The sequence below is a fragment of the Vigna umbellata genome, chromosome 4 (genome assembly GCF_029865625.1).
Source record: "Vigna umbellata cultivar VRB3 chromosome 4, Vumbellata_1.0, whole genome shotgun sequence".
In the NCBI taxonomy this organism is placed as follows: Eukaryota; Viridiplantae; Streptophyta; class Magnoliopsida; order Fabales; family Fabaceae; genus Vigna; species Vigna umbellata.
The window spans coordinates 69,928,836-69,954,134 of NC_142168.1; the positions used below are offsets into that span (position 1 = coordinate 69,928,836).

General features: G+C 30.7%; 1 pseudogene across 1 annotated transcript; it reads left to right on the plus strand.

The window, feature by feature from the left end:
• The first annotated feature begins 4,621 nt into the window (after window positions 1–4,621).
• LOC148201107 (ASC1-like protein) lies at window positions 4,622–13,322 on the plus strand (annotated as a pseudogene). Its single transcript, XR_015785940.1, has 10 exons — window positions 4,622–4,870; window positions 4,989–5,217; window positions 5,323–5,478; window positions 5,787–6,030; window positions 6,319–6,457; window positions 6,853–6,958; window positions 10,258–10,402; window positions 11,765–11,873; window positions 12,362–12,428; window positions 12,882–13,322. The product of XR_015785940.1 is annotated as an ASC1-like protein (transcript).
• Window positions 13,323–25,299: the final 11,977 nt, after the last annotated feature.

The window sequence follows — 25,299 nt, forward strand, 5'->3', positions numbered from 1 at the left end:
GTTTATGCACATGTGTGATCGCACGCATCGTCCTTGTGCTAACAACCTTTTCTCTTTCTTAAACAAAATACAAAAAAAGGTATAAAATCTTCAAAAAAACCCGAAAACATCAACAATTTTAAACAACAAATAGTCTTGCTGCCCAGAACTACGTGATCCTTGATTCTCCATCAAGAGTGGAGATACGTAGGAGCAAGGCTAGTCCTTGTCAGGTTCACTTTCCCAAAAATCCAAATTTATCCGTAATCATTTTCTCAAACAAATCTTTCAATCTATTTCTCAAACAAATCTCTCAAACATTGTCAAAAAGAACTACGTAACCCTGATTTCTCATTTTGAATGAGAATACGTAGGAGCAAGGTCAATCCTTGTCGGGCCCAAAAAACTAAAAAATATGTTTTGTTTATTTTAGAATTTTATTTTAGGGGATAGTTAAACATTTTGAAAATCACATCATATTCGTGCATTTAGTTAAAGGTACTGCCTTAGGGCAGGCGTTGTGGGGCGCTAACACCTTCCCCACGCGTAACCGACTCCCGAACCTAGAATCTGGTTTTCGCGGACTGTGCTTTTTCGTTTTACGGTTTTTCCGTAGTTTTCCATAATAAACTATGGTGGCGACTCCAAATCTTTCTTTTCAAAACCGATTTCTTTTTGGATCGTCGTCCCGTCGCGATTCCGGTTGCGACACGGGTCAGGTTGTAGTAGACACTATTCGTGCCCAACCCGACCCGTTGTCATCCCTAAAGGTGACCTATAATGACAAAGACTTTAATTTTTTTTCTCATTCTCTCCATAGTGATAGCGAACTAGCTTCGACTTCCATAACATACAAGTTCTGGTTGATTTTTTGGTTGTGATGAATTTATGGGTTAGGGGTTTTGCGAATTGAGGTTTTTGTAGATTGAGATTTTTGTGACGTGAGCTACATTTTCATTGCAGATATGAACAAAGATGAAGATGATGGATCACGAGCAATGAAGGTCGATGATGATGATGAAGAAGAAAAAGTAGTGTCGAGTGATTCAAGACGAAGAATGATGGGTTAACTTACTCACCTACTCAGTGGTGGGGGCTGGTTCAATTTTTCAACCTATTTTATGATGTGGGCTAGCTCGACCACCCAAATTTGACGGACTAAAAGTAGGCGAGCCTAAACGAACCGAGCTGGCCCGGCCATCACGAGTTGACTATTTAGTGAGCCAACCCAACCCAACCCACTTATTAGCGAACCAAAAAAATTCGAATTCGGCCCGATCCAGCACTGGTATGTGGATTAAATGAGTTGGCTCACTAGCTCACTTAATTAGAAGTTTCTTTTTTTAATTAAAAAATAATAATTCTTTCTAATTCAAATCTAAATAAATTTAAGTGCAGAATGTAGAGACAATTCAAAATCAAAAAAATATAATACAAAAATCATCTTAAACTCCAAATACAATCTAAAATCAAGCACAAAAACTAAAATAAATAAGTATTTATCATTGTTAATTTCTGTTTCACTTATTAATCTATAAGATTAGAGTCTTAAATGGAAAATTTCAGAATATTTTTCTTTCTTGAAACATCTTCATCTTTATCCCCATCTATAATACATTAAAAAAGAGTGTTAATTAATAATATTGAAACATAAATGAGTTGAAATCTTAGTAGGTTGGGCTCAAATTGGCTTGTATCAAAATTTTAATTTTTTTCAACCTAACCTAGTCCGAACCTGTGATGGACCAAGTTGACTCAGGGTTTCAATCTGTTTTGATAACATTAGTTTTGACACTTTAATTATTATTTTTTTCCAAATTATAAAATATAAACACTGTTACAAGGTGATAAGTGTTTAGATTAATTAATTTTGAATAAACTTTTAATCATTGTGACTTTTAGTTTTTCTTTACGAAAGTGGATTAATTTATTTTGATATTACTTTTTGTTAAAAAGTTACCTAAACGACTAAGTTATGTCTCATGATTTCGTTTCAACGAAGTTGTCAATAGGAAAGATGAAAGACGAGTTGTGACTTTTGAAAATAAAGTTAGGAAAATAGCACACAATTTCTTCGTGAATAATGAAGTTGTAGGAGTCAATGCAACTTTCACATTAACCTTACTCTGATTAAGGTGAGTCACTACCATGTTGGCCAACTTCTATTGAGTATGATAATATTTTTATGAAAATTAATTACAACTAAAGTCGTCATTTGATGTGACAACTTCTTTGAAAAATAATTAGACCTGAATTTATCATTGGTATAATAACTTTAGTTAATTGATTTTGAGTCCAACTCATCCTTACATGTGATGAATTTAGTGAATTTGAACTCAAATTATGCTTGTAGTGACTTCAATGTAGTTATTTAGGATTAAAAATTTCACTATAATTATTTTGTTCTTGAAATTTTTTTGTCATACACTATCTTCATTATTTTTAACTTGTATGGTGTAATTTTGAAAAATTTGAAAGTTATAATTGTTATAAAAAATTGTAATTGTTTTGGAAAAATTTAAGAGTTATAAAAAATATACATTGTCACACCCAATTCACAATACTATATACCATCAATTCATAATAAATTTAAATAAACCAAAGTTTTCATTGTGTATACCGATTTTAATTCAAACTTATTTAATACGAAAGTTGTCCTATGTTATGACAATTTCTTTTTAATATAAATTTAACTGAAGTCATCACGTAGACATTACTTAATGTTGAAAAATGACATCCCAATCACAACTTTAATTAATTTGATTATAGTTAATTTGATTAAGTAATATCATTGACTTTACACTGAACTCGTTATTTACTCGTACAATTTCATTTTTTATGCTTCCTGGACATCATGACTTCGTGGTAATGAAATCGTGATTAGTGAGTAGGACTTGATTTTCTGGTAATTTTTTAAAACGTATACTTTTGTAATGAAATTCACCCGTTCCGTAATAAAACCCTGTGACTTCACTATCGGCGAGTTAAATATATATATTTTGGGCTTGAACAAAGTTGCTAAAATGTGATTAAAAAAACTGTGGTTAATAATTAATAAAATACCTATATATAATATTCTAGTATTATTGTTATTCAGTGATGTATACATTAAATATATAAAATCACAACTAAATACTTTAAAATGAAAAGGATTGCGATTACACAAATTTTGGAAACAATCTTTTCTATAATATTTTATGATTAATCATATATAATAAAACATAAACTGTCAACATACATATAGTTTAATATTTAAGAGACTAATTTAATAATTTTTTATCTGTCAATATAATATCTAGTATTATACAAAATATTTAAATATAAACTATTTTTTTGATAGTTAATATTTATTTATTCTTATAGAAATTTCTCTTTCAAATTTTTTTCATTAATAAAATTCCAACTCAAACCTTTAATGAAGGGAACCAATTGGCTATCACCTACACACGATTGAATATCTTGTAATGATTTAAACACCAGATGAACTCCAAAATAAAATTAAAAAAAATCAGAGTAAACTATGAGTTGCCAAAATAAAGATTTATAAAATTAATTCAAACAATTTGAAAATATTTATTTTATGGCAAGATGCTGTTTTATTTTAATATATTGTTTCACCATTATTTTTTAATACTTCTTTTTTATACATTATTAGTCAGATCGGGTCGGATATGAACAGTGCTTATTTGCAACTCGACTTGTCGGATAAAATTAAATCCGTTATCCGACCTTCTATTTGCGCAAGTATCTATTTAGAAAATACTTGTGGATATTTTAAAACCGTGAGTATCATGAATATCAGAAAAAAAATATTTTATACATTTTTTAAATAAAATTTAAATAAAATTATAAAAAATAATATAATAAATTAAATTAAATATAAAATAAAATTTAATTTAATAAAATATAATATAATTTAATTTTTAATTAAATTTAATTAAAATATATATAAATTAATTTATCTTTTTATTTTTTCAAATAACGAATGTCAAGTGGATGATATTTTATCTATATGATCCGTTTAAAACGAAATATTAAAATAGTTATCCGCATAGTAAATACTAACTACCTATCGCAAATTTTAGTGGTAGACACGCGTACCCTGAATTTACTTTGCCATCCCTGCTTTTAACCATTGCTTGGCCTCTTGAAGTGATCTGAAAATAAGCTTTTGTGAATGCTATTTGGAAACAAAAAAATTTCCTGGATTGGAAAATGACCCTGTCTCTAAAATTTTGCCATGAATAAATTGAAATAAAAAACAATGGTTCCTAAAATTACCGAACCAGAAAAATAATTGGCAAGTGTGTTTGGAGTTTGGTTATGTCCCTTTCAAGAACAAAGAATGTGAGAGAGGAGGAGTTAGCAGAAAGGAGCATTGGGTTCAGACTCTACTGGAAAACAAGTGGATGAGAATATGGCATTATATTATAAACAAGTTTTATTATTATAATAAAAATTAATTAATTTATGTATTAATCATTTTATTTTCTTGAAATAGCAACAGATTGTCGTTGGGATTTGATTTAAAAAAAATTCACTGATATTATTGTTTTGTTAACGAGTATGATAATATGATAGTGAAAAGTAAAACAAAATTTGAACTTGAAAAAGAAAAAATTGACTTATTTTCGAAACTGGGAATAGTATTATATATTATATGATGGTGTTGAATTATTTGATGATTCTATAATAAACAAAAAAATTAGGAGGTGTTTAGTTTCCGATTGGATCAACGAAGCATTGAGGTTCATCGACGATGAGTTCTTTCTTCCACAACGTGGATTGGCACCATGAATCTTACCCTGCATATCGCGATTTCTACTTTCTCCCCCTTTTCGCTCTCTTCTTTCCATCCATACGCTTCTTTCTCGACCGATTCTTCTTTCAGGTTCGAACCTTTTTCTCTCCGCATTGACTTCCAATTATTCAACGCTTTTCCATTGTAATCAATTTCAGCTTTGACCTTCTCTGCACTCTGCCTGATTATTCATCGCACACGCGCGCAGAAATTGGCCAGACGATTGATTTTCGGAAAGGGGAATGAGAATCTCGACTTGCACACGGATGAGAGAAGAAAAAAGATTAGGAAATTCAAGGAATCAGCTTGGAAATGTGTTTATTATCTTTCTGCTGAGATTCTGGCTCTCTATGTAACTTATGACGAACCCTGGTTTACCAATACGAGAAACTTTTGGTGGGGCCAGGGTCTCAGGTCTGGCCAGATCAAAAGACCAAGTAGATTGTTTGCTTGTTTGTTTATTTCTGCATATCATCTCTACTTCCTCCAATGTTGAATGGTTTTTTCTTCCCTTTATTTGTTTGTAACTCTTATCGTTTCAGGTTGAAATTGAAGGCGGTGTATATGTATGCAGCTGGGTTTTACTCATACTCCATTTTTGCTTTAATATTTTGGGAAACCAGGCGCTCCGACTTTGGGGTGTCCATGAGTCACCATGTTGCTACTGTAATTCTCATTGTGCTGTCTTACATTTTTAGGTATATTTTCATTACAAGCTTTTTTTCCCACCTCCGATTTGATAATCTTTGTTTGAGTTCTCTGAATTGACTTCAATTCAAGCACCTTATCAGAAGATGTAATTTTTTCATCTGTTTCATACATTTACTTTGACTAATCAATTTTGTTGACTTACTGGGTCTTAAGGTAAAACCAACGGTAAAATAAAATTTCAAAATTTTAAACTACCTTTTTATTGACTCACATCACACTTGTTCTATTGAATTTTACTGTATTTCCCTCGGAAATTTGATTGTGATTCTGTTCTATGTTTACTGAACATATTCAGGTTTGCTCGTGTTGGATCGGTTGTGTTAGCAATTCATGATGCTAGCGATGTGTTTCTGGAGATAGGGAAAATGTCCAAATACAGTGGTGCTGAAACAGTGGCTAGCTTTGCTTTTATTCTATTTGTTTTATCTTGGATCATATTGCGCCTCATTTACTACCCATTCTGGATTCTCTGGAGTACAAGGTTCATATTACTTTGTTTCCAATTTACACTGTTTCCCTTCTCTCTGTTATATATTGTGGTCCTCACCTGCCTATTATGTGTTCCTGAAATCTAGGTGAATAAAAAACTAATGTCCCTACCTATATTTATTAAGAGTAAAAAAGAATTAATGAAATACACTCTAAAGGATGATGGCTCCCTGTTGCTCTTCAAATTCAAAAAGTTTCATCTTATATAAAAGTATACATTTTTCTCCATGCATTCTTAACAAAACAAAAGTACTTGTTTTGTGTTTTTTAACTTTTATCCCTTCGTTTGTCACTTTGATTTTTCTGGATTACAGATTAACTGTTAACTTTTCCTCCAGACTGGTTTCTTTATTACAAATTTAGTGCTTATATGCATGAGTCGTTTGGATTATGTGTTGGGGAACGACAATGATTCAGTGACTGATACATTTGTGAAGCAGTTGCAGTACCCACCCATGTCAGCATTCATGTTATCTTGTAATACAAAATTACTTAGGCTAAACCTGTATTCAGTTGCTGCATCAACCAGGAGCGTAAAGAAAACAATTTTAAGTACTATTTTAGGGGTGAAGACATTTTCTTAGTTAATGGTTAGATTGCCTAGAGTCTCTGACCTCAATCTCTTGTAGAACATGTTCTTCTGGTCAGGTTTATAAGAGACAAAATTAAAATAAAAAAGAGCAGTTAGTTAACTCTAACTGGACAAGTGTTAGGTTAGCAGGAGTTAGTTGCTGACTTGGTCGGCTCTACTCAGGATATGTAAAGGCCAAAGGTATAAGAGATGGCCAAGGAAAGTTTTAGACGTTGAGTGGAGGTGCCAGGTTCCTTGAATTATATGGGTGTTCTTTTCTCTGATTTCAAATTGGTATCAGTACTTTTAATCCAGGAGTTGTGCGTGAGGAGTAGTAGCACATTTAATGGGGAGTACATGGAAGGAGTCCTGGGTGGAGGCTTTGGAGAAAGTGGCAATGAACTGGAGTCAGTTCCTATGGCGGCTGGTTGCAATATCTGAATAAAGATTCATGCATGAATTATGTGCATTAGACACTGGAGAGGTTGGTGTCTGTGATGTCTGAAAAAGGTTTAAGTACATGAGACCCTAGGGCTGAGATGGGGATAGGAGATGGAGTGGAGTCCAAATGGAAATCGAATTTGGGAAAGGGGAAACGTCTAGGAAATCTTCGAAGGGATGCTTTGGGATGGACTGCCAAAGTATTTTTTTAAGGGGAACAAGTGAAGAAGAAAACTTGGGGGCAGTGATGGTTTTTCTTGAAGGAGATGTGCTATCATGGTTTCAACAGTAGCAAACTTGAAAACAAAATCAATCTTGGGAAGAGTTTAAGACTATCTTCTTAGAGAAGTTCCCACCTGTCTTGATGGGTGATCCTTTTGAATCTCTTCTAACCTTGAAACATGAACAGGTAACGGCCATACCCAATTTCATAGGCTAGCAAGAGAGGTGAAAGGGCTAGATAAGAAGCATTTGATGTGAATTTCAAATGGAAAGGTAGAAGATCAAGAAGAATTGAAATTTTGTAAGAGGAATAGTCTTTCGTAGTTGATGAATAAGCACACACCACTGAGGGAGTAAGATAGGATGGTCAGATGTAATAACATTTTGAAGCAATCTTGGGGAAGGGAAAATAATTCTGCTTGTAGCTTTGCATGCACGAGAACGTCCAGAGAATGGAATCTCCAATTTAAAGGACTGAAAACAGGAATTTCGCTTCCGAAAGCTCAGTTATTAGTCTTCAAAGGGGGCAGCGCTACAAGAAACAGAAGCAATTTTCAGGGATTGACCTGTGTTGAAATGCAAGGTAAGAAAGGGGAGGAGTTTTCATTGCCACACAAAGATGGAGGTAACCATATTTGTAAAACAACCGAATGACTGCTCTAGATTACAGTTAAGGTCACATTGCAGTTGTGGGCTTTGTGGCTGTTGCAATGCAGATTGTGGCCGTTGCAGCATGATATTATTATATGATTGCACCAAACAAGGTTATCGAACTCGAGAGTTTACGTAAACTCGTGATTGACTCGTAAACTTGACTCGTAAACTTAACTCGTAAACTCGTAAGAGTTTACTTCAGATGAAAAAATATTATATAAATAATATCTTAATTCAAATAAGTCTACAAAATTATATAACTTTAAATAAATAAAATTTATAGATATATTGTTCATAAAAATAAATATTGTAAAACATAAATACTTGAATTATTGTCATTAATTTTGATGCATTTCATTAAGGAGGCGAGGCGATGGTGATGACCATGGAAAGAGACAGAAGGGCGCGAGAGATAGTGACAATCAGGTCATAAAACCCTATACCCCAAACGACCTCGTTTTTCTTAACTTTTCCCCCTTTCAAGCTCGCAGAATCGCTTCAAACTCGCGATTCTACACGATTCTACCGATTTCACAATCGATTCTATCGAGTTTACGCAGAAAACGAGTTTACTTCTGAGTTAACTCGGAAGCCATGTCTGGGAACGTAAACTCGAGAGTTTGATAACCATGGCACCAAATGCAAATTTTATCTTATAATCATTCTAATTATCAATATATCTTTTATGTATAAGATCATATAGATTTTTATTCATTTTAAAGTTTTCATTATATTCCATCAACATAGGCCTCCCTTGCTCTTGTAACATTCTACACAACGACACCTATTTGATCATCAACACTTGGGATTACAGTTTGGAATTTTCATTGTTTGACAAAAAAGTGGTATAGAATGGTGTTGAAGTTGTGTTGTAGCCCTGTTGCAGCTCTATTGTGGATGCACTGTGGCAATGTAATTTAAATCTACATAGCAATGCAAGCTGTTGCAGTTGTGGATAGCTCTCCAACAGCAATATTGCTGCCGCAGTAGGTGTGGTATGCAATTTAGAACCTCAATTCTAATATCAAAGGAGAGTGAAGAAGGGGACAAAAACCAAGATGAAAGATACAGACATAGAACATCAATTGAAAACTTAGCTTTCGCATAGTATTGTTGGGTTCACTACATGGAAGTTTTTAAAGTTATGTGGCAGTTTAAAGGGATGCAAGGTGGTGGCATTAGTTAATTGTGGGCAACATAACTTTCTCAGTTTTATTGGTGTTACTGCTAAATTTATGGGCGATAGATACGCTTTCTTATTCTGAGGTGTAGGGTGATAGTTTTAAAATAATTGGCTGAATTATGAGAGATCAAAGTTTATTTCAATGATTTGACATTGAAGTTGGAGATGGATGGTTAGACCAAGGTGTTTTTGACAGAACATGAATTAATCAAAATCTCAACATCCATAAAGCTCAAGAAGGGAGCCTCACAGCATCAAGGAAAAGGGTTGATTTTGGATAGTAATCATATTGCTGATTAACCTTCAAGAGAGATTCAGTTCATAACACCCATACTAGGTGATTTAGATAAGTACATCTTTCAGGCCTCTCAAAGTCTACTTCCACATAGGTGACATGATCTTTTGATAGTCCTGACACTAGAGACTCAAATCCAAATATAAGGCTATATGAATAGCCCTGTTACCTAAAGTCAAAGATTGAAAAACTGGTTAGTGAGATGTTGATGGCATGCACCATTGTCTCTTTGCTAGATCTATTACTTCGGTGAGAACAAGGGTTGAGTTCTGTGTTGACTATCGAGCTTCAAACAAGAGTATGCAGCTGAATAATCTTCCAATTCCAGTGATTGAAGAATTGTTGGGTTCAACTGGAGGAGCTACAATTGTCTCCAAATTGGTCATGAAATCAAGTTACTATCAAATAAGAATGTGAGGTCAAGACATTAAAAAAACTTCATTCTGCACCCATAATGGACACCATAAGTTTCCTCTTGATCACGGAAGTGTTGAAGTCTCTTTTGAGAAAATATGCCCTTGTATTCTTTGATGATATTCCTACATATAGTGATACAATGGATGAACATGTGAAGCACTTAAAGTTGCTCTTGCTGATACGAATGCAACTTGATTTAAAGGTTAACCAAAAGAAGTGCATCTCTGGACTAGCTAGCTTGTAGTTCCTTGGTCATATTATCACACATAAGGGTGTGACAACTGTTCCTAATGAATTAGAGGCAGCATGATTGTCACCTTTTCCAAAGGATATTAAGGAGTTAAGGGATTTCTTGATCTTATACATCAATGAGTATGGTAAGCGGGTACTAACTTTTACTTCTTACTGTAGAAAGAATTTCCCTTGGGATTGAGAGGCATAACTAGCCTTTGAGAAATTTAAGGCTGTTATTACTACTTTTCCTTTATTGGCAGTTCTGGATTTGTGGGAACTAACTCTGCAGGGGCTAGATTGGGTGCAATTTTGTTACATCAGACTATAGCATTATGGAACCAAATCTTATCTGAAAAAAGCGACATAAATCAATTTGAGGGGGAAATGATGGTTGTTGTGTTGGCTGTAAAGTAAAGACACTATCCTTTGGGTGGCATTTTATATCAGAATAGATCAGAGAAGTTTGAAGTTTCTTACTGAATATAGAGTAATGGACAAGGCTAAAATTGTAAAGTCCACTAAGTTGATTGGTTGGTTAGGATTTTGATATACAGTATAGACTGGGTAAGTATAATTCAGTTGCAGATACTCCTTATTGTGCATCTTTTGCTTCCCTTTCATTAGCACAGCGTGGAATGATTTCATTGGGAAGATGAGCTGCAGTGGATGGGGAGGGGGTTGCATTTCAGAATTTTTAGAACTTATAAAGAGTAGCAGTGCTATGTTTAGGGAAGGCAAAAGGTCATATATAAGAATTTTTGTAGCATCTTGTGTAGTTTGCCAACAAAATAAATCGTGCAAAACTGTTGCAACCACTACCTAATCCATCAAAGTTTGGGTTGACACCTCTAAGGATTTTGTGGGGGTGTTACCCAAGGTCAAGGATACTGTTTTATTGTGGTGGATAGGCTAGGTAAATTTGTTGATTTATCTGCACTGCACACCTTTTGCAGCTAACGATATTGCAAAACTGTTCATTTAAGAGAGTTCATTTGCATGATTTTCTGTCATTACCTGGGTGTATTTTCTTGCAATTACCAGTGAAAAGCACATTCTTCCTCTGTTACATTCCCTGGTCCTGTTCTATATCATTTTGGAAAAGTTTTATTGTCATTTGGACTGTTTAAGAATGTGGCAAAATCTGATTGGGTAATGTCAGTGCTATAATAGTAAATTAGAGAAACAAAATGTATCATCTTGCAGCATTAGATTCTGTATCACACACTATTGTTTTTAACTCCCCACTCAAGAGTCCCTTTAACATTTTCAAATTTCAATAATAAGTGACTTCAGTTTCTATATAATGTAAGTATTTTTATTGGCCAAAAGATATTGTTAGGGATATATAGATTTTTAACGATCCTTATTCTGAAAATTATTTCATGCTTCTGTTTTATACCATCCATTTCCTTTTTACTTGTTTGATATTCAGGTCATTAGTTCTCAGTGCTAATGGGTTTAACATAAAATTTATCTAAAAAATTTAGCTTTTCATTGGTAAGTTTTTAGCTGTCTTGTTAATAAAATTTGTCCGCTGGGGCAAGTTTGAAAGTAAATCTCTATTGTAAGCACTATAAAAGAAATTTGTTTGTCTTCATAAAAACTTTAGCAATTCAGTTTGAGAGTAATACGCAATTGTCTGTTATTTATGTCATTGCGATTCTCTGATCAGTGCTTTGTTCCCTTTGTGTCAGTATGAAGTTCTGCTCACGTTGGATAAGGAAAAGCACCGAGTGGATGGTCCAATATATTATTATCTGTTCATAGTCTTCTGTTATGCTTGCTTGTATGCATATTTATTGGTGGGTGCTGATATTTCGGATGCTTGTTAAACAAATCGAAGCAAGAGGGAAAGTTAGTGAAGATGTTCGATCTGGTAAGTTGAAAATGTGTTGTGGGCAAAATGTAAACTGAGCAACCTTGTGAAAAATTTGTTCTCCACTAATGTTTGCATTTAACTAGAAGAGAATAACTATAGGAATATATTATGATCGTAGACGTAAATTCTAGCTTTGAGTTATTATGAACAAATCTGGAATCTAGATTAGAAATGTCATTGAGTTGACTTTTGTTAAGTTTATAGTTTTTCTTCTAATTCCACGTGGACACTGAAGTATTATACTGAAAAATTGAGGCTTACCAAACTAAAGTTGACAAAAAGAATATGACTTCATATCTTTGTGATCTGATCATTTTTGATGTACTTATCATAGAGTAAACATGAATGTATTTTTGTTCAATCAATTAGAAATTGATTTACTTTTGGTAGTGGCTTTAGTCTGTCAGTTTTTATTATATGTATTGGTTAACAGGAAATTTCTTTAACTGTTTATCTGCAAACTGCTGCACATTTTCTTTATGCAGATTCAGATGAAGACGAACATGAAGATTGAGTAGGGAAGCAAACGCATGATGTAATCTTTAGACAAAGGTGAATTTTTGAAATGACGATGGTGTTTTACACCATTACACATGAATGCATTTTTTGTGGTAAATATGTTGATTGTGTTAAACTGTCCATACTTTATTTTATTAGAAAGAGTTCGTTACGTTTGTCAGTAATTATATTATAAACTAGGATCAACTTATAAGTTTTTTCTTCTAGTTCAATGTAACAAAAGCTTAGAAGGAAACTGCACGGAAAATATGATTAAAGCCTTTGCCGCCCTGATTGCATATTATGAACTCTTTAATTATAATATATTTTTCTGACATTGTCTCATGGTACACTGGCATGTGGAAAAAGAGAGAATTTAAATTTCGTCTTTGTTATGGGTGACACAGCAATAAAAAAATGTAACACCGGTGCTGTATCTTTTAAGGGTAGGCTACGACTTACTTTCCTTCAATTAAGTGAGATGCTGTTTGGTTTTATTTCTTGCAGATGTATGATTAGCTTCAACCTTTTTCTGTGCCTTTGGCCACAATGCTAATATTTTCAAATCTTATTCAAATTTGAGAGGATTGTATCTATCTATACGGATTGGAGTACAGACTTCGGACCTGGTATAAAAAGGGCAACAGATGGAGATAATTTTTATTCTTCTAAACATTTGGTCTATACTGCACATCCTGAAGTTTAGGTCGTACTGCCTGACATTTGCTTAAGACTTTGACTTTTCCTGATTATTTGTCCCTCGTTCAAATTACAAGTATTGTGTCCATTAATGTTTTCTGCACAGATGTTATCCTCTTGGTTTTCATTTATTGGAGAAGAAAATTATTGGTCTTAGTCGCTGCGGTTCTGAACTTGTTCTGGGTTATGTTGATTCGTGGACTTCAGCTTTAATTCACAATTAAATAAAAAGGAAAAGCTTGTTGTAAATTATTTTGCCACTTGATTCTGATAACGTTTAGATGCATTATTTTCTCATTATGACTGCCGGGGAAGGGGCCAAAAGATTGAATTTAAGTTATCAATAAAATATTGGGTCAGGGTCTTAAAAAATCGATTGTGCCAAATCTGAATACAAACTCATTCACGAAGCCTAATATGGGTAAACATCACAGGTGGTTCAAATGGTCTATGTTTTCTTTCCTTTTGGACCGTAGATCTCACAATCCGATTTGGTTTACCTTTTTTTTTATTGAATTCCCCCCTTCCCCACACCTTTTTCCTCTCTCTTTCTCTTTCTTCTCCATTCTTAATTCACGACTGGGTCATTTTCTAATTTTCAAGTTTCAAATAAACTAATTTTAAGGTTAATTTTTAATACAAATGGAAAGATTGAGTAGATTTATAGGCAATTTCTTAATTTAATTTAGTATCATAATTATAGTTTAGAGTATATTATAGTAAAGTTTGTTTTTTTGTGAGTTTATTGTTTTACTTCTGTCGAATTACTTGTCAATGTTTAGTTTTATACTTGAGATATATATGTTTCGGTTTGAGATGTTGAAAGTTCTATATTAACTAAAAGTAAGATTTTTTTTAATATATATAAATAGATACAAATCTTATCTTATAAGTTGATTTTATAAAATTGAATTAGATTTAAATTTCATCTCTTAAAATTCAACTTTTTCATAGTTAATGACTAATGAATGAAATATTAGTGAACAACATTGAGTTCAACTTAAATTCTATCACTTAAAATCCAACTTTTCCACTATCAATGACTAATGAACGAATATTAGTAAACAATGAAGCAGGTAATGAGATAAAATCATCAATTTAGAAGAAAGTTTTGGCCTTGTTGTGTAGAAGAAGTAGGAGGATATGATAATGAAGAACAAATTGAGAGAAGAGAGCAAGGACTTGGCTTAGTTATGATGGAAGCATTTTGCACTAATAACCTTTATGACAATATAAAGTCATGTCATTCAAAGATTTCTTTTTACTTAGTTGTGAAAACCAAGTTGCATCTTTATCCTTAGTGGGTGCTATTGTGAGCGCTTTATTTTGTGTTTGTTTAATGATGGGAAATTTTCTTGGTTTTCCAACCTATAATGTGCTCAAAAGTTTCGTATACACAAGAAAAAAAAAACTATACAAGTTCTTTCAGGAAGCTCGATATGAGTTATTTGTTCTATCACTAAAACATCTAAAAGAACTAAGAAAATCATTTCGAAAGAATAATGCAGCAAGTTCAATCATAATTGTATCGTATGCTCATAATGCTGAGTTAATCCAAGTTGAGTTCTCTAAGGTCATACAATCAAGCTCCATAGGCCGACCTCTATCATGTTGCGCTCTACAGGTCGAGTTCCCATGATCGACCTTCTTTAGGTCGACCTCCATCATGCTGACCTCACCAGACCGGCCTTCTCCAAGCCAAACTCTCATGGCTGACCTCCTTTAGGTCGACCTCTATCATGCCGAGCTCACTAGGCTGACCTCTATCATGTCAAGTTTCCCAGACTGACTTCTATCAGTCATGCTCTCCAAGTTGTCTCCCTCAGGCCGAGCTCCAAACCATCCTCCAAAAGCCGAGCTCTCTAGGACATCTTCTTTAGGCTGAGCTCTTCTAGGTATACCTCCTCCACCCGAGCTACACAAAGCTTTAGGGTCAAGCTCTAATAGACTTATCGCTCCCAACATGGTCGACTAGGGTTTAGCATGGCTAGAACATAATGCTTAACCGATCAGAGCATGGTTAAATTATCATGATAATGAAGAATTAACCTCTCAACGCATATTAAGTTACAATTGGATCGTTGTTAAGCTGACAAAAGATAAAGACCCATAAAAACTACTATATATAAAGATCTTAGGTATGAATTTACAGAAAATGCACATAATATGCATTAATTGCTAACTAAACGATCATATATTAACTTTAGTATCGAAATACTTTCTAGAGGTACCATCCAAGTGAGCTTTTGGATGAGTTGGAAGCCGTTGACGACTCATAAATAGTTAATTTATAACATAACTTGTCCAGTCTGCAACAATCACCCCTGATCAAAGATACCAAAACAATAATCATATTAATTTTATATATGAAAAAGTAATGTCAAATATAATAAATGCTACCGAGATCAAATATAGAAAGAATTCAAAGAGTAATGAAAATAAATTAGTTTCAATTCCCAACCTTTAATTTTATTGTACAATAAGAAATAGTAATTCTCTAGTAAAATGAGTCCTTAATTATTGTAATGCTTTCTCTTCTTTATTAATATATTAAAAGCAAAGATCGAAGGCTAAAAAGAAGTAAAATAATTGGATGTGTGCATCTCTTCTTTCTTTGTTTTCTTTCGGTACACATACACTAGTGCATAAAGGGCTTTAGACGTCTGTTATTTTGGGATTTTAACGTCAGATCTCGATCCGACGTCTTTATGGGTGACGTTAATGGGACGTCGAACTCCACAGGTTCGATGTCTTTATAAACGTTGGACATGGCACTAACTGACGTCTACTGTAGCTCGTGTCTTTGGGTAGCGTAATAGCACCTTCTTCCTTTGCTAGTTTCGCCATAGAAAAATTTGCGTGTTTTGGACCTCTAATGACATTTCAACCATAAACCGAATCTGGGTCCTTGCCTATTTCCATTCCAACCGGCAATGGAAATGAATACAATGACATGAGAACTAGGCAAGAACCCAGGTTCGGTTTTGGGTTGAAACGCTATAAGACATCCCAAAGACGCAATCTTTTCTTACGAGGAAACTAGCAAAGGGAGAATGTGCTACTACGCTACCCAAAGACATGAGAAAAACTGCATCAAAACACAATGAAAACTCATTTTAATCGGTTCAAATGGAAGATAATCCATCAAAGAATAATTTAATCAAAGTAAAAGTAAGTTTAAACGGTTCAAAAGAGACAAAAACGCACATGGAAATGCAATGTCGCAGAGAGAAAAGGCGAGAAGGAAGACGATGAAGTGCGCGTAACCGCGAGTTCGATTTCTGATTTAACAGCAAACAAGACGTCAGACACAGAGGGCACCGACGTCTATTCTAGCCTAGACGTCAGAGCCCTCACTAATATGACGTCCAAAACAACTTTTCACCTACCCTGTCAGGTCATTTAAACGTCGGATGACGGGATCAGACGTCTATATGGCGGAAAAAAAGAACTTTTCATCTACCTGTCAGACATATACACGTCTGTTAGGAGGGACACCGACATCTATAATCGTATATAGACGTTGGGGTGGCGGGATCAGACATCTATATGGCGAAAAAAAAGAACTTTTCATCTACCTGACACATAGACGTCTGTTAGGAGGGGCACCGACGTCTATAATATGATATACGTTGGTGCCCCTCCTAACAGACGTCTATGTGTCCAACTTATTTACCAACATGTCACCGGTCAATAATTTACGTTGGTTATTTTGTAATCCGACGTCTACTGGATGACGTTAAAGGCAAATTTTGCATTAGTGATATATAAGATATTAGTATTAAAAATATTGTAATTTTAAATATAATTATATAATAGTGGTAATGAGGTATTGTAAGTAATTAGGTAAATAATAATCTTCTTTATGTGAAAAAAAAGAATAATTTCCAAACAAAAACTACTTGCATCAGTTAAAATAATTATCTTTTATTATTTGTTATTATTACTATCATTATTATTATTATACTATTACTATTATACATGAAGTATTATTATTATTATATTATTGATTATTATAAAATTCTATATTTTATTTTTACTACTTAATATATATATATATATATATATATATATATATATATATATATATATATATATATATATGGGGTTTGCTAACGCGCGTACGCCTGTTTTTCAGTTGGTACATTTTAGCAATGTGTACCGGATTTTAGTAGACAAAAATATCCTTATATATTATGGATTCCAAGTTTTAAGGTTAAGGGTATTTTAATAATTTTCATTTTCAAAACTTAAAAAAAAAAAAAAGAAACCCCCCAAACCCTTACTCACCTCTCTCATTCCTCTCAATCCTTTCTCTTTCATCTCTCTCACTCCAACCTTTTCTCTGTCATCCCTACTGTAGCCCCAATTGAAAAAAATCAGAAACACATGCCTTTAAAAAATTTTCTTTTGTAAAGAGTTGAGTCATTGACATATTCACCTTCAAGGCAAAGGTTCATTCAAGATCTCTTCAATTTCACCATCTTCACTAACCTCTCTAATTTCATCATCTGTATTTGTTGAATCATCATTTCTAAAAAAATCATTTGTAAGAAATTGTTTAACAACTGAGTGTTTTTGATTTTTTTCCAGGCCAATTACCAATTCCTTTGATGTCATTATGCTTGTGAAAATTAGATAAAATTAGATAAGACAAAAATTATAAAATAAAAACTCATTATAAAATCATTTTTTGTAAGAAATTGTTTAACAGCGAGTATTTCTGAATTTTTTCCAGGTCAATTACCAATTCCTTTATGCTTGTGAAAATTGGATAAAACTAGATAAGACAAAAATTATAAGATGAAAACTCATTATAAAATCATTTTTTTGTAAGATTGTTTAACAACAAGTGTTTCTGATTTTTTCAATTGAGGCTATAGTAGGGATGACAGAGAAAAGATTGGAGTGAGACAGAGGAAAGAGAAAGGGTTGAGAGGAATAAGAGAGGTGAGTAAGGGTTTGGGAGGTTTCTTTTTTTTTTTTTTTAGTTTTGAGAATGAAAATTATTAAAATACCCTTAACCTTAAAACTTAGAATCCATGATATATAATGATATTTTTGTCTACTAAAACCCGGTACACATTGCTAAAATGTACCAACTGAAAAATAAGCGTACGCGCGTTAGCAAACCCCTATATATATATATATATATATATATATATATATATATATATATATATATAGAATATAATAGTATTTATAGGAATTTGGATTTTTTACTGGATTTTTCTGTTGTTCATACGCGTAGTCTTCAAAATGTATTGATCGACACTAATTTTATATATAATATATTAAAAGAAATTTAAAATATCAAGTATATTGTTAATGCTTAGTCGATGACCACACTAATACGGACATGACACATTGTTTTATAGAAGATATTAATGTTTTCATGAGATAATTAATGTGTAATTAAAGTAGGACAAATTATCTAGATTGATTGCGAGCCTGCATAATTTATCATGCTTGTCAAATTACGAATATGATTATAATAAAAATGTTAGATTATTAATTTATCGTTTAGTTTATAAAATACTTATTATTACTCACGATCAAAATCTATTGGTAATGCTTAAAATTTGTTGATAAATCAAATTATCAACAATTAAAAGTCCATTGATAAAATTGTCATCGGTAAATTTTATCAACAAAATTTCTTTTTCATAATAACTACTGATGAAAAAAATCGTCAATAAAATCTATCGATAAACATTGCAATCTGATTTATCTTCTTCTTCCTCCCCCATTCCTCTTATTCCTTCATTTTTCTATTTTCATGAGTTTTGTCACTAATAGAGTATTTTGACCGCTAAATAACCACCCGTCCAACAAATTCAACCAATTTATTTGAGTGAATGAAAATAACAAGGAATCATCTCTCCAACTTGTTTTCACGTTCTCAAATACGAGAGAGAAATAGGAAGGGAAGAAAGACACCAATGATGTTCCCAATTGCTAGAGAAGCGATGCTAGTAAGGGTTCGCAAAGAAAAGCTGAAACTCAAACACCATAGAAAGGAAAGAAGAATATCTCATTGGTGATATTGGTGGCCTAACTAATTTCGAGTGTGATGAGCTCGGTCAACGACAATAATGACGAGGTCTTAAGTTGTAGTGTGTGGTGGTGGATTGTGAGGAAGAAGATGAAGAAATTTTTTGTTTCTTCATCTTTAACAAAAATTAAATATATGTTAAACTAAACACAATATTTTGGGTGAAATCTTTTTCTCTTATTTTATCGATGAGTTTACTGACGAAAAAGTTTATTCATAAATAAAATATTTATTATCGATTGATTAATCGACAAAAGAATTTATCCTCAATTAAAATCTTAAAATCCATTTATAAAATCTTTTAATGATTAAATTTAGCAACAAATTTATTTCACAACAAATTTATAGGGAAATAGCCTTAATTATGTTCACAACACCACCACTCAAGATGAAACACAATGATAAAGAAAAGAAGAATGCCGAATCACCTGAATCACAGCTCAACAATACCAGCTCTTAGCAGAGCTCTTCAACGTACCAACATCGATAGTTTTGAATCTCAGACTAATCATATTTAATCTATTTTCGCCAATTACTTTCCAATTGGTAATATCTAATCTATTTGCAATTTGAAAAATCTTAAATCTGTATAGATTCTTGATTCGGGTGCTATTGATCACATGCATTTCTCTCAATATTTTCACCGTATATAATCTCATCAAACCTATTTGCATTAATCTTCCAAATGGAAATATTGTTACCCCTAATTACTGTGGAACTATTCATCTCACACAAATTTTATCTCACCAATGTCCTATACTTCCCACAATTATTAATTAGAACAGTCAAACCAAAGAGAGGATTGGTTCAATTAGTGTCAAGGCTGACTTATATATATGCTTTGATTCTGATGTTGCTATAAATAATAGTATATGTGCTTTTACCAATTCTTCTATTAAAAATTGTAACCTGGTGACAAAATACTCATACGTTACAACCAATCGTAATCATGCCTGTGATACTTGCCATTGTACCAAGTAGAAAAAACTGTCTTTCTCTCATAGTAAAACTAGTTCCAATAGAATCTTAGATATTTGGGGGCCTTACAGTGTTTTATCTGCAGGGTTACAAATATTTCTTCACGTTTTACATTCACCATCTAAGAAATCTCTTGTTAGAAAACATATCATGGATTTTGTCAATTACATTGAAACCCAGAGGTAAAACTATTCGTGTTGATAATGGCGTTGAATTTTCTCTGACTCATTTTTATGCTCTTAAAGGTATTACACACCAAACTACTTGCGTTCAAACACCAGAACATACTGTTTCAAAGTCCAAAATTTTCACTGGATTTTAAGAAATATCTTTTTGTAACTAATGTCTTTTTAAAGTCTTTTCAAAACATATTGATTTTAATATATTCATTTTTTAATATATTTTAAGATATCAAAATCAGTCACATAGCAAGAATAAAAACAAAATCCAAATTGTTTTGTTCCATACATAAAAATAATTGTCACACAAGAGTATGTAGAAATACGTTAATATTATTTGAGTTGAACTCAATTTTTATGTTCTAATTGAAATGTAAACCCACTTTGGTCCCACTTACCTAAGTCAGAATTTTTACGCAAAGTTAATAAAGACTTTCTTAATTACTATAACGTACCTATTGTCATTAGAGATCAGATTGCATTAATTGTTAAATCCTCTTAAAAGAATCATACAATTAAATGCTTGCAACTACTTCTTATAAATAAAAAAGTACGTCTATTATTCATCAATTCTTCTTTATTTATTTTTTCAATATCATAGTTGCTTCTCATCGTTTATATTTTTTCCTCTCTTTACCCCTTTCATTTTTTTTAATATTTAAGAAGAATTAATGCAATTTCTCTTTATTTCTATTCACACATCTGAGGAGTAGAAAAACAAAATAAGTAAAGTGTTATAAAAATTCAAAGTCGTTAATAATGATCACTTTCATCAATTTAAGAAAAGATATTGAAATAAAAGAATTCGATTGTGTGTGTGTTGGCATATTGTTAATTCAAATAATAAAAAGTAATTAACCAGCTTTTGGTGATTGCGCATAATTCATATCCGATCCTGTAATTAAAGTTTGGTATTAACTACAAGACATGAGATGACACAAACATGTGATATGTTTTCCTATTCCGGAAACACTGAATAAACAATAAACAATGAATATATAATTTAAATTAAATCATTTTATTTTTTTAATCATTTGTATAGATCCTTTGTAAAAAATATTTATATTGACTTTTTTAAAAAAATTATTTTTAATTTATGAACAAAATAATTTTTAACTGAGTTTGATTTTCCTTTTTCTTTTTTTTAGAAGTGCTAATGATTCTTTTTAAGGTTTCAATATTACAATACCTTACATAACTTTAAATCCTTTCAAGCTTAATATACCTTTTTTTCTCAATTTATCTTTTAGAGATTTCAATTGTCCAATTATTACAATCTTAAAACCACATTCTTTCTTAGTTATAAACCACATATAGTAATATATAACGTATTCTAAAGTGGTAGCCTCAACTTGTTTATGGGTATCTTGATTAACTCACAGCTATATTCTACGTTTGTCTTTTATAGAATTTATGATTATATTATAAACAATTAATTCACAACTATAAATTTAGTCAAGTGAGTGAAATAATTTCTATGAATTAACTTTTAAATTTTAAATTAATGTAGATAAAGTCTTCGAATTTTTGTATGAATAAGTGGAATAATAACAGATAGATCCAGGAGAAAAGTGTAAAAGTATTTTCAGTTTTCTAACTTCTTGAAAGAAAATACCGAATATATTTAACATCGTCAATGAGCCATTAAGAAATTTATAAATATATAAATATATCATTTTTAATTTAAAATATTAAAATAATAAATATCACAAAAAATATTTATATATTATTCTTCTCTGAAAACATTCAATTACTATATTAAAATTTCAAACAAAGTAAAGATTAAAATTTTATTTTGGTTCTTTAATTCTTAAAAAAAATAGATGTTTAACTTTTATTTAGTTTAATTTAGTCTTTTAATTTTTAAAAATGTTTTAATTAAATCATTTATATTAAATTGATGTTAGATTTCTCTTATAACTTATACATTAAATCACTTTACCTAACAAACAACATTAATTTGAATATTTATATTTGTTTTAAGTAAAATGATTTGATATTTCAACTAAAATTTAACATCAATCTAACAAAAAAAATCTAATAAGATATTTTTAAAAATTAAAAAATTAAATTAAACCAAATAAAAATTAAGAACTTAATTAAAAAATTTATAAGAATTAGAGCGAATTTTAAGCAACAGTAAATTAGTTTTACATGGTATGTATAAAAAGTAATCCAAAATTGAAATAAAAGAACGTTGAAATTGTACTTAGAAAAATGACTTGACATATATCCACCACGTGTAAGATTTAAATACGCAAATGTACGATTATTGTTATGAAAAAATCATTAATAAAAATAATAATTAGATATTTAGTGTAAGATGGTCGCACTCAAATTCGCAAAATTGGTGTAACAAAAATCAAGCATCAATAAACTGTTTTTAAAATAATATCCATTTATATAAATACAGAAGCATTCATCTCCACACAAAAAATACATAATTTTCCACGAAGCTTCTAACTGTCACCAAAATCATCCTTAAATAACAAAGCACTTCCTTCCCACCTAATTTCGTTTCCTACTCATTACAACTGTCCAAACAATTTTTCCAACATTTTCCACTATCATAATACAGTAACCATTATTTAATATATTTATTTCATTTCTAAAATTTAAAAAAAAAATGGAATCTTCAAACGCTGATTCAATTGGTTACTTTGTAATAATGGTAACACAAAACGTAGTCATTCTGACAGTTTGAGAAAAGGCACTATATATATATATAGTATATGAATTCCCACTTCCAGGTTGGACAACACTCAACCCAATTCGGTGAATGATAATGACTTAAATTTTAAATGATATTATCAACACTTTTAACTGAAAATACACACCTTCTCTTTTTTAAATTTTAAAAGAAATTACAATTGAATAAATTTTATAATATTAATATCACATACATATTGTATAAATGTTAAATAAACAGTTACACATAATTTAAGTTTCAACATATTCATAATCCCAATGATTATATTTGTTTCAAGTGTGATTTTTTTCATAGGAATAAATTTTTATATACTTTCACGAAAGATTAAAAATTATAATGTTAAAAATTTCATGTTCGCTATAAATAAAGTGTGTCAATAGTTAATAGTTTATATGTGAGTATAAACAGAACTTTGATATAAAATTTATTTCTTAAAATTGTATTATATTTATCTTAAGTCTATCATTTATTCATATATATATATATATATATATATATATATATATATATATATATATATATATTTATTTATTTATTTTTATGTTCAAGATGTATATGTTGATGTAAAGTAAACTATATTAAAAATTTCACATAAATTTACCAATAAATGAATACAAATTTTATCTCAAATCGATTTTATAGAATTATAAAGAATTATAAAATAAACTAATATATGAAATCAAAATACCGCATATAATCCAAAATATTAAAACAATATATTATGAATTCTTTTACTTGAAATTGTTGTTTCTTGGAAAATGTAAAACTATCAAGGCAAAATCTAAAATTATGCAATCATATTTTGGTAATTTAATGAAGATATTAGATGAAGAGAACTAATGAATATTTCTATAATATCAATTTTACAGGGAACGTGTAAAACATTAGTTTGTTACAACAATGTGTTAATATATATAATAAAGAGAGTAATTTGTTATGCAAATAAGATAAGTTAGTTTAGAAGTTTAACCTTATACTAATATTTGTAAGTTAATAATAATCATATATTTCCCGTTGATAAGATGTTGGGTAAGTTTTATATATTTAACTATATATAATATTGATTATTATATATTTAATTGAATAATTAGTTTATTATAGTGTATATCATGTTTATGTGATTATATTTTAATAAGAGAATAAATAATTTAGTGCTATGTAAAAATTTTATAATAGTTTTATTTTATTATTTATATTAAGAAGTAAATTTTAAATTTAACTCTAATATATATTTCTTTACTTTATGTCACATATACATCTTAAGTATAATTATATATATATATATATATATATATATATATATATATATATATATAAAGATTAATATGTAATTTGATAATAGGTGAGATAATAGATCAATAAACAACAAATACTTTTATAGGAGATGATACCATAAGTTAAATAAATAACAAAATTTGTTAAAATAAACTTTAATTATGACTCTAATATTATATTAAAAATAAATTTTAAGTCTAATTTAATTTTAAAAAATTGATTTATAAAATATGGTTTACACTTTTTTATATATCATAAAATGTGTCTTATATTTTTAGTCGATATAAGATTAAATTATTTAATATAAACAAGATATAACGAAAAAAAGTAATGTTGAAAGTGTATGTTTGATTGAGTTGAATATCTAAAAGTTTTTTGAAGATGTCGTCCAACAACAAAACTTAAGCTTAGTTTGACAACAACCCAATCGGTTGATTATACATTATGCATTCCCACTTACAGGTTGGACAACACTAAATCCAATTCGGTGAATGATATTGACTTTGGATAACTAGCACACTCTCCGTATTTGCTACTACTATGCATTCTCATACTCGTTTTTATATTCTTTTAAATATTAAATATCTTTTATAATAATTAAAATTACAAAATAAAAAATATATAATATCATCAAAACTTTTTTAAAAACACATGTTTCCTTTTCTTAAAATATTAAATGTTAAAATAAATTACAATTGGATAGATTTTAAAATAGAATATCAAATAAATATTGAATAAATGTGAAACAAACAGTACAAAAAAATGGTTACATATAATTGAAGTTTTATGACAATTATAATCCCAACAACTATTTTTGTTCTAACTTTTGATTCCTTTCTATACTGGAATACAATTTTATATTATGACAAAAGACATTAAACAGATTAAAAATCAATGAGTAATGAAACGAACTAATATAAGATATTAAAATATTTCTTTTAACTCAAAATCTTGAAATATATATTATGAGTTTAGACTTGAAATTGTTGGTATTTGGGAAATATAAAGTAGGAAGGGCTGAACTAAGAT